The sequence below is a fragment of the Heterodontus francisci genome, unplaced genomic scaffold (genome assembly GCF_036365525.1).
Source record: "Heterodontus francisci isolate sHetFra1 unplaced genomic scaffold, sHetFra1.hap1 HAP1_SCAFFOLD_242, whole genome shotgun sequence".
NCBI classification, from domain to species: Eukaryota; Metazoa; Chordata; class Chondrichthyes; order Heterodontiformes; family Heterodontidae; genus Heterodontus; species Heterodontus francisci.
Genome location: NW_027142053.1, coordinates 599,406 through 610,082, shown reverse-complemented (window position 1 = coordinate 610,082; position 10,677 = coordinate 599,406).

Here is a 10,677-nt window from a genome sequence, read left to right as displayed (position 1 = left end):
GGCCTATGCATGTTTCGATTGCATATATTCTTACGTACTTAGCCCGAGCATCTGATCCCAATACATTAAGTTGAGATATTAATCTGATCACATTCTCAGGAATGGATCAACACAAACAATTACAGATAAAGAAAGAAAAATGAGCTCGTACATTTAGAATCTAAGGGCATTCTATCAAAGGAAAATACATTCAGCCCAGTGAATAATGCAATACTAATGCAAGGATTTGATGCACAAAGATTATCACAGTCATTATGCATCTGCTACAACACCAAATGAGCAGAGCCTCCAGACAGCCCATCATTATACTGACCGAACCGAATAGACAACTGCGTAAAACATTCAGCAAGAAAAACATTATCAAGTACAGCAGTCGATTTAATATTGATTTGCAACATTAAGAGCTGGAGACAGCAGCTTACCGGGAACTCCAATGACTGCAAGAATGGGATAGGAAATATCTTCAATCTGATATAGGACTGGATATCTCATTTCTGTGAGAAGCAACAGCTGGTATTGTTCTGAAACCGACAGCTCCGGTACTCACTCTGAGCTGATACATACCAATAGGCCCTGATTTATACAGGGGATAAGTCTCCACTGACATGGTTATACCCCTGATCATTGCTATTAGTGACAGTCACTTGAACAAACACATTACATCAGCAGCTTTGACTGGCATGTAAATAAAATGGTGCATTTGACATGAATATCTCAAAGTCCAGCAAAGTAACTTAATCAGACCTATCTTGGGGATAAGGCTGAAACATGTGCTAATACAGGACAGATCCCACAATGATGAGCGGCTTCATATAATTGTAATGACAATTTTCACTGATAATGGTTCATGCATAAATTCTCCGGCTTTCTCCACAGTATACACTGAATCCAGCGGCAGATGCAATTAAAATGTAAACTTCGACACGAGGACAATTAAATCCATGTTAAAGATTACAGCTGAGAACTTACTGTGGGTGGAATTAGGGGACAGACTCTGAGCGTACTCCATTGACATTCCTCTCTCTATTATTGTATTGCACATGTTTATCAGTTCATTCCACAGTGGCTAAAGGCTCCAGTTAAATATGAACTGGGCCATCTCCTGACACTATTCCCCCAGTTCACTGCTCACTGACAACCAAACCTCCACTCTCTTTCTTTCCAAAATTTTGCTACACTTCTTTATCTGCCAAAACATCTGGCAGCTCGCACAACACAATGGTTTTCATTGACCCGCATTAGATTTCAGTCTGCTCAATGGCTTAAATTTAAAATTCTCGTTCTCAGCTTAAACTCTATCCATGCCTCAAAATTCACCGGCTCAACTCATTCCTCCAAACATCCATCAAACCTCGCCCGTGATCTCTCCATATCTCTAATATTGAGCACTTTTTGTGGGACTGCCCTTTCTTGGTTCCTGTCTTCCCGATACGAAAATAGTCACAGATTCCCTCGCAACGATTCCGTCCACCTACGTGCACTATCAATTCGCCTGTGCCTGACCTTTATATTTTGCCTCCTACTCTTCCACATCTACATGTTTCCCAATGTCAACAGCAACAACAGGCATGGGCCATCTTCCACATGTGTGTTGACAACACCAAGGTCCAGCTCTCCACCATCTCCCTTGACTTTCCACTGCCTCTGTGTGACAAGATTTCAAATGTCTGTTTAGCAGAAGCTGCAATTTTCTCCAATTAAATATATGAAATAAAAAATCAATCATCCTTTACTCTGCCTCAAACTCCATACACATTTCACTGACACCATTCGCCATCCTAGCAGTTGTGTCAGGCTGAATATGATGCTTTGTAAATTTTCTCCACTGGTTTCCCCTGAACTGACCCGCAGATCTCAACGCGTCTGAATCATATACCTATTTCCACCTCCTGAACATCACCAGCCTCAAGAACTGCCTCAGCTCATCTGGCACTGAAACACTACTTCCATATTAGCATCTTGGAGGGAAAGACTTAGAAAACTACCTGAAAAAATTCTCGATTTTCTTGTACTGTGGAAGTGTTTGGCACCATCTTGTTGATACACCTGTTCAGTGGATGACTACAGACTGTCGTTATTGCATATGCTAATTAACGAGTAATCTTTCAGATAAACAAACATCGAACGTGAGTTAACTGTTAGTGCATGTTTAATTTGCATTAAATCGTGAATTGAGAATGGAAAGCTCAAAGCTGGAGGACGTGATTTGGAGGTGTAAGATGAGATTTAATAGGGAGAAATTCCTGGTAGCTTTGATTCGGCAAAGTATATATAAAGTATATATATAAGAGAGAGTAGAAGTTCACATGGTGCCATTTGAGATCTTCCACAATATGGAATGGCCCAAATCATCTTAGACAAGCTCCTGGAGACTGGTTTTGAATGGAAGTCTCCTTCAGATGATCACGCACGTGACCATGACAAAGTAAAGACTACTGTTGCAAATCCCTGCGAGTTGTTACCAGAGGCCCAAAGACAGAAAAAAATAATTTACAAAACGAAGCAGGAACAATTATTCTATGGAATTTGCTTGAGAGAATGAAGTTTGGCAGATGGCAGAAATCGATAATGTTCGCAAAATACTTTGAGAACATTAGGGATGTAATTCGATGGAAGAGTTCGTAATAGTGTCCCGTCAGGGGTTTTGTGCCACCTGGAAGACATTAAGTTTGTAAAATAAGATATGCTGCAGTAACGGGAAGTGGGGGGCCCTGGCACAGCCAGCATTTACGGCCCATCACCAGTTGTCCTTGATGATTGAATGGCCTGCGAAGACATTTCAGAGGGCAGTTAACAGTTAACCAGATTGCTGTTGGTCTGGAATCACATGTCCGCCAGAGAAGCTTATTTCCTTTCCCAAAGGGCCTTAGTCAACTAGGTGGGTGTTTGCGACGCCAGATCTAAGTTGTTACGGCATCATGACTGACAATAGCCTTCAAATCCAAATTGTGTTGCACTAATTGATTTATTCTATTAATAACTTGAATTTAAATCAATTTTCAACAACTTTATTGGTGGTATTTCAACCCGTGTTGCCATCTTGTACTGGCTTTACAACAGTTTGATGCAGATGTCACCAAATGTCACGGGGAAATTTTGTTTTATACAGATACCCACTCGTGTTTCTGCCAAAAAAAATCAGAGCAAAGGAAGCCATATTGTTTCTGTGGAGAATATCGTTACAGCCAGTTGCACTGTTCATTGTACATCTTGCAGGGAAAGCAATGCCATTGCTGATGCTCTGCCCAGAGTTCAAAGAGAAGGCGTACGTCTGAAGGGAGGCTCTGAAATGTGAGAATTTGGCCATGTCCGAATCTTACTAATCTTTCATTTGTTATTGGTAAAATTCTGCAATTTTGTAAAATCGTCAGATGTTAGAGGATGACGTCTACACAGGGTCACAAGTTTCTGCTATGGGTCTTCATGTGAATGAATAGGCCGCGTCTAGGCCCACAGATCTTTGAGCACATGGGAGAGGATTTCACAAGAGGTAGTGGGATCCCAAGTGTGGGGTTTGCTTCCGTTTCTTTCCTTCTCTGCGGCCACTCTTCCTTCTCATTCAGGCACTTGGACGCAAAGTGATAGACAAGTTGCCACCATTTTGAACAATTAGTCGCGAGCTCCTTCCAGTCATGAATGTCAATGCTGCTGAGCTTCAGCGAGAGCTTCAGAGTGTTCTTTGAAGCATTTCCTTTGTCCTTCCCTGTCACGCTTGCCATTTCAGAGTTGGGAAAACAGGACCTGGCGGGGCAGACGGTTTTTGGCTACGCAAACTCAGTGTCCAGTCCATCGAAGTTGGATTTTCAGGAAATTTGCCTGGATGCTAGTAGAGTTGGCTTCAAGAAGGTAACTAGCATTTGTTCTATGGTCCTTCCCTTTAATCTGGATGATGCATTGGAGGGAGTGCTGAGGGAATTTCTTTAGTGTTTTATTTGTCTGTGATACACAGTTCAGGCCTCATTGCAGTGCTGGAGTGTGGTGATGAGAATTGTTTGTAAACTAAGACTTTTGCTGACTTGCAGAAGTCTTTATTGTCAAACACTCACTTCTGTAAGTTTGTAGCTGGCTGATGTGGCACAGTTGATCCTGTGTTGGATCTCCCCATCAATGGTGGCCTTTTAAGAGAGGCAGCTGCCAAGTTTCAGGAAGTTTTCAATGTATTCTAGAGTTTCTCCTTCAACATACGTGGGATATGGCATACTTCTATGACCAAGTATAGGCTGATATGTGAGTTTTGTTTTGACAACCGTAGAGGGCATTCAAGTCCTCTCCATGTAGAAGTGAAGAGATCGAGAGTGGTTTGCAAATCTGACGCAGAGTGGGCAATGACAGTTTAGTCATCCAAAAACGACAGATCATGTATGTCTATGATGCATAGTTTAGTTTTGGCACAGAGGTGAATGAGGTTAATGAGTTTCCCATCCAGGTGAAAATTCATACCCACACCAGAGAGCAGTTGTACTTTGATGAAGCGAGCAGCCACTGTCAGCTAGACTGTAAATAGTATTAATAAAATATGGTACGTGTTATTGTAGCATAGGAAAGTGTCTCCTCTGCAGGACGCAATAAGTTATTTGCTAAAAATGTTTACGGTATTAAGAATTAATTGTATTTTCGAACTGTCTGAATGAAATCCTTACTGCATCAAGACATTCTTTTTTTCCCAAGGGAGGAAGTGTAATGAATCCTGGGCCTGGATTTAATGCCACCGCACTCCCAGAGATGGGCTAGGAAGCATGTAACCCATAGATTTGCTATGGCAGGCATGGGAGGGAGGGCCTGTCATCTTCTCATTGCACTGCAATCAGTTGGGACTGGAAATGACCAGCAACGGCCTTTCCGCCCAGAGGCCATTGGAGGCCTTAAAGAGGCCTATTATTACCTACTTAAGGGCCTCTTCCCATTATTGCTGGAATCAAGGCCAGTAAAGTAGGGTGACCTCCCTGTGGGATTTGGAGTAAAGGCCTGCTCGGGTATAATACTGAAACCCGACCCGACGACATCATAGGAACATGGGATGATTGGAACAGGAGTAGGCCATTCAACACCTCGAGCCGTCATTCAATGAGATCATGGCTGATCGCGACCGAACTCCATATACCTGCCTTTGGCCTATAGCCCTTTATATCTTTGCTTAATAAAAATCTATCTATGTCAGATTCAAACTTAACAACTGTTGTAGCTTCAACTGCTGTTTGTAGGAGAGAGTTCCAAACCTCGACCACCCTTTGCGTGAATAAGTGCTTTCTGACATCTCTCCTGAACGGACTGATCCTAAAGTTTAGACTATTCCCCCTAGTTTTAGAATTTTCAAATAGTGGAAATAGTTTATCTTAATCTAGCCTGTCTTTTCCTGTGAATATCTTCAAAACTACGATCAGATCACCCCTTAACCTTCTAAATTGTAGCGAAAACATGCCTAATTTCTGTAATCTCTCCTCATAACTTAACCCCTGTAGTCCAGGTATCATTTTTGTAAACCTATGTTGAACTCCCTCCAAGGCCAATATATCCTTCCGAAGGTGCGGTGCCCAGAAATGCTCACAGCACTCCACGTCGGGTCTAACCATGGTTTTGTACAGCTGCAGCATAACCTCTGTGTCTATTTACTCCAATCGTGGAAATATAAGGGTTCGCACTCCATTAGCCTTTTTGATTATTTTCTACACTTGCTCGTGGCATTTTAAAGATCTATGCATCTGAATCCCCAAGTCTCTTTAGACATCCACTGCACTTAAACTCTTCCCATTTAGAAAATACCCGGATCTATCCTTTTTTGGTCCAAAATGGATAATCCCACACTTGCCCGCATTGAAATCCATCTGCCACAGTTTTACCCACTCACCTAGTCTGTCAATATCGCTTTGCAATTTTATGCTATCATCTAGACTGTCTACAATGCCGCCTGACTTTGTATCACCAGCAAATTAATATATATGGCTTACTATGGCATCATTCAATTCGTTAATGAATAATGTGAACAACTGACGCCCCAACACTGATCCCTGCGGGACACCACTAGTCACATCTTGCCAGTCGGAGCCTCCTTTGGCATCCTTGGCTGGAGAGACAATGGGTAAGCGCCTGGAGGTGGTCAGTGGTGTGTGGAGCAGCGCTTGTAGTGGCAAAAAAGGCCAATTCTAGACTGACAGACTCTTCCACAGGTGCCGCAGATAAAATTGATTGTCGGGGCGGTTACACAGTTTGCTCTCCGCTTGCACTTCGGTCTTTTTTCCTGCCAACAGCTAAGACAGTTTGACTCGCCACTCTTTAGCCCTGCCTTTATGGCTGTCTGCCAGATCTGGCGATCACTGGCAACTGACTTCCACGACTTGTGATCACTGTCACATGACTTCGTGTCACGTTTGCAGACGTCTTTAAAGTGGAGACATGGACGGCCGATGGGTCTGATACCAGTGGCGAGCTCGCTGTATAATGTGTCCTTGGGGATCCTACCATATTCCATGCAGGTCACATGATCAAGCCATCTCAAGCTCCGCTGGCTCAGAAGGGTGCATTTGCTGCGGATGCTGGCCGCCTCGAGGACTTCTGCATTGGAGATACGGTCCTACCACCTGATGCCAACGATTGTCCGGAGGCAGCGACAATGGAATGAATTGAGACGTCTCTCTTGGCTGACATACGTTGTCCAGCCTCGCTGCCGTAGAACAAGGTACTGAGGAAAGAAGCTTGATACACTCGGACTTTTGTGTTCCGTGATGGTGCGCCATTTTCCCACACTCTCTTGGCCAGTCTGGACATAGCAGCGGACGCCTTTCCCAGGCGCTTATTGATTTCTGCATCGAGGGACAGGTTACTGGTGATAGTTGAGCCTAGGTAGGTGAACTCTTGAACCATTTCCAGTGTGTGGTCCCCGATATTGATGGATGGAGCATTTCTGACGTCCTGTCCCATGATGTTTGTTTTCTTGAGGCTGATGATTAGGCCAAATTCGTTTTAGTCAGCCGCAATCCTGTCGATGACTCTCTGCCGGCACTCTTCAGTGTGAGATGTTAATGCAGCATCGTCAGCAACAAGGAGTTCCCTGATGAGGACTTTCCGTACTTTGGTCTTCGCTCTTAGATCGGCAAGGTTGAACAACCTGCCATCTGATCTTGTGTGGAGGAAAATTCCTTCTTCTGAAGACTTGAACGCATGTGACAGCAGCAAGGTGAAGAAGATACCGGACAGTGTAGGTTCGAGAACACAGCACTGTTTCACGCCACTCACGATAAGAAAAGGGTCTGATGAGGCGCCGCTATGCTGAATTGTGCCTTTCATATTGTCATAGATTGAGTTGATGATACTTAGTAGCTTTGGTGGACATTCGATCTTTGCTAGTAGTCTGAAGAGACCACGTCTGCTGCCGTGGTCAAAGGCTTTGGTGAGATCTATGAAAGCAACATAGAGGGGCATCTTTGTTCGCGGCATTTCTCCGGTAGCTGGCAAAGGGAGAACAGCATGTCAATGGTGGATCTCTCTGCTCGAAAGCACACTGTATCTCAGGGTAGACACACTCAGTCAGCTTCTGGCGCATGTTTAAAATGACTCGACCGAAGACTTTCCCCACTATGTTGCAGTTACCACGGTCACCCTTGTTCTTATAGAGGTTGATGTTATTGGCATCGCGCATGTCCTGTTGTACTGCTCCCTTAACCAAGCACAGGCAAAGCAGTTCATGGACTGCTGAGAGTATAGCAGGCTTGGCACTCTTGATTATGCTAGTAGTGATGGGCGGCACAGTGATGCAGTGGTTGGCACTGCAGCCTCAGAGCTGCAGCAAACTGTCTTAGATTCTGGGCATTGCCGATGCAGTGTTTGTAAGCTCTTCATGTGATTGTGTGGGTTTCCACCGCGTGCTCCAGTTTTCTCCCACAGCCAAAGACTTGCAGGTTGATAGGTAAATTTGCCATTGTAAATTCCTCCGAGTGCAGGTAGGTGGTGGGAGAGTGGTGGGGATGTGGTAAGGAATATGGGATTAATGTAGGATTAATGCAAGTGGGTGGTTGTTGGACAGTACAGACTAGGCCGGCCGAAGGGCCTGTTTCAGTGCTGTATCTATCTATGACTCTAATGTCCTCCTTCCTAAGGGCTTTTCCACTGGCTGGAGAATCAATGGCATCACTGAGTTCCTATTTTCTTGGCATACCTACTCATTATCCACACTATTTATCGCCTACCACTCAGCCAGCTTCCTAACCATGTCAATAATTTGCCCTCAAATCCATGGGCTTCTACCTTAGTTAACAGTCTATTCTGCGGGACTTTATCAAATACATTCTGGAAATCTCTATAAATAACATCAGCAAACATTCCCCTGTCCACTACCTTTGTCAGCTCTTCAAACCAATCAGTGAGATTTGTCAGGCATGACCTTCCCATCATGAATCCGTGCTGGCTGTCCCTGATTAACTGATTTTTTCTAGGTGTTCAGTCACCCTATCCTTGATTATGGAATCCAGCAACTTGCCCACCACAGATGTCAGGCTAACTGGTCTGCAATTTCCTTGGTTCTCCCTTTTCACCCTTCTTAAAAAGAGGAGTGACATGTGCAAATTATCAATCGAGAGGGACCAATCCAGAATCTAGCCAACTCTGAAAGACATTAGTTAGAGCATCTACAATGTGCTACCCTACTTCCTTTAACACCCTCGGATGGAAACCGTCATGTCATGGGAATTTCTTACTCTTTAGTTCCATTAATTTCCTTGTTACTGATGTTTTACTTACATTAATTGTATTAAGTCCCTGTCCCCTGTCGGCTATTAATTTTTTCGGGACTTCCGGCAAGTTATCCTCCTTTCAACTGTAAATACTGAGGCAAAGTAATTGCTCAACATGTCTGCCATTTCCCCATTCTCAATGACAATATCTCCATTTCAGCTTTTAGTGGGCCTACATTGCTCTTGACCACCCGTTTTCCCTTTATGTAAGTTATCAAATTTCTTGTTTTTGATTTTGATGTCCCTTACAAATTTCCTTTCATAATCCTTTTTAGTAGCTCTTATAAGCTGCTTTGTGACCCTTTTCTGGTCTTTGTATCGATCCCATTCGGCCGGATCTATGCTGCGATTTGCATTTTTGCAAGCCCTTTCTTTTTGTTTTATGCTATCCCTAATCTCTTCAGTTGTCCATGGCTGTTTTTTCTGTGAAATGGAGCTCTTTTCCTGTCAGGGGTATATAGTCACTCTGTATTTCGTTAAATGTTTCTTTAAATATTCTCCACTGTTCTTCAGTCGTTTCACCCATTAACAGATCTACCCAGCCTCTGTCTCAACACGGTTATGTCAGCCTTAACCAAGTCTAAAATTCTAGTCGCCGATTCGTGCTTTTCACTTCAAACGCTACCTTGAATTTGATCATGTTGTGATCACTATTTGATAAATGTTCACGCACATATAGGCTACTAATTAAATTTGGCTCATTACTCATAACTAAATATAATATTGCATGTCTCCTTGTTACATCTAGGACGTATTGCTGTAGGAAACTATGCCAACATATTCCAGAAATTCGCTACCTTTCTGACAGGTGCTACTCTGCCTCTCCCAATTTATGTGTAAGTTAAAATCCCCCATTAACACTACTTTGCCTTTGTTACACACTTGCCTAATTCGTGCATTTATACAATCTAACACCTCAGAACTGCTACCAGGGGGTCGATACACAACACCCATAACAGTTTTAGATCATTCTTTGTTCCTCAATTCCACCCATTAGGTCTACACTGGATGCTTTCCCCTCATTATATCCTCCCTCACTAATGTGGTGATATTATTTCTAATCACTAAGGCTACGCCATCCCCTCTGCCATTTCCCTGTCCCTCCTGTAAACTTTATAACCAGGTATATTTAGTTCCCAGTCCAGACCATCCTGCAGCCACGTCTCCCCAATGGCCACAACATCATAATCTTCCATTTGAATTTGCGCCTGCAGCTCATTTAGTTTATTCCTTACATCCAACCCGAACCGGACCCGGCACCGAGTTCTTTCAGTTTTTTCGTGCCCGACCCGACCCGACCCAACCAGATCCGACTATCGCAATAAAGTTCCTGATATCAAACAGGTTATTGCGCTCTACCTTATCCAAATGTTGTGATCCGGTTCATCCGTTCCAGCAGCAGGCTATTCTTGCAGATGGAGTTGTGGGTAATCTGATCCTGATCACATCAGCACGAGCCAACGCCCCCATCCCTCAACTTTCACACATGAGCACTTTGTGGCCGAGTGCATTGGACATGATCAGGGGTAGAAACCTAATGATTTCCTTACCCTCTCCCTGTTTTGGTCGACACAGTTTGCAGACGGTTGCAATGCTGTAAAGATTTGGAGTGGATTGTGGTGGGTGCAAGGCCATGAAGATTTGAACATGAGCAACACAGAAGCCAATGATCATTTTCTTACTGCTTTTCCTAAGCTCAGTGAATTCAATTCAGAGAGATTGGACTGTATGGTAAATTTCAGTGAAAGGAAAAATTGATTGATTGGAAAAATGGCAGGTCAGCTAGCAGGCTTTCCCCGTACGTTTTGATAGTTAATGTACAGTACTGCAGATTCCCGGTGCTATCTGATCATTAGTCTACGATATACAGATCTACAGTAGTGTTTGATTGAAGAATTCTGGTTGATCAGCGTACACATAATGGCCAGCACCTCGAATAGCCGACAAAGCAAAC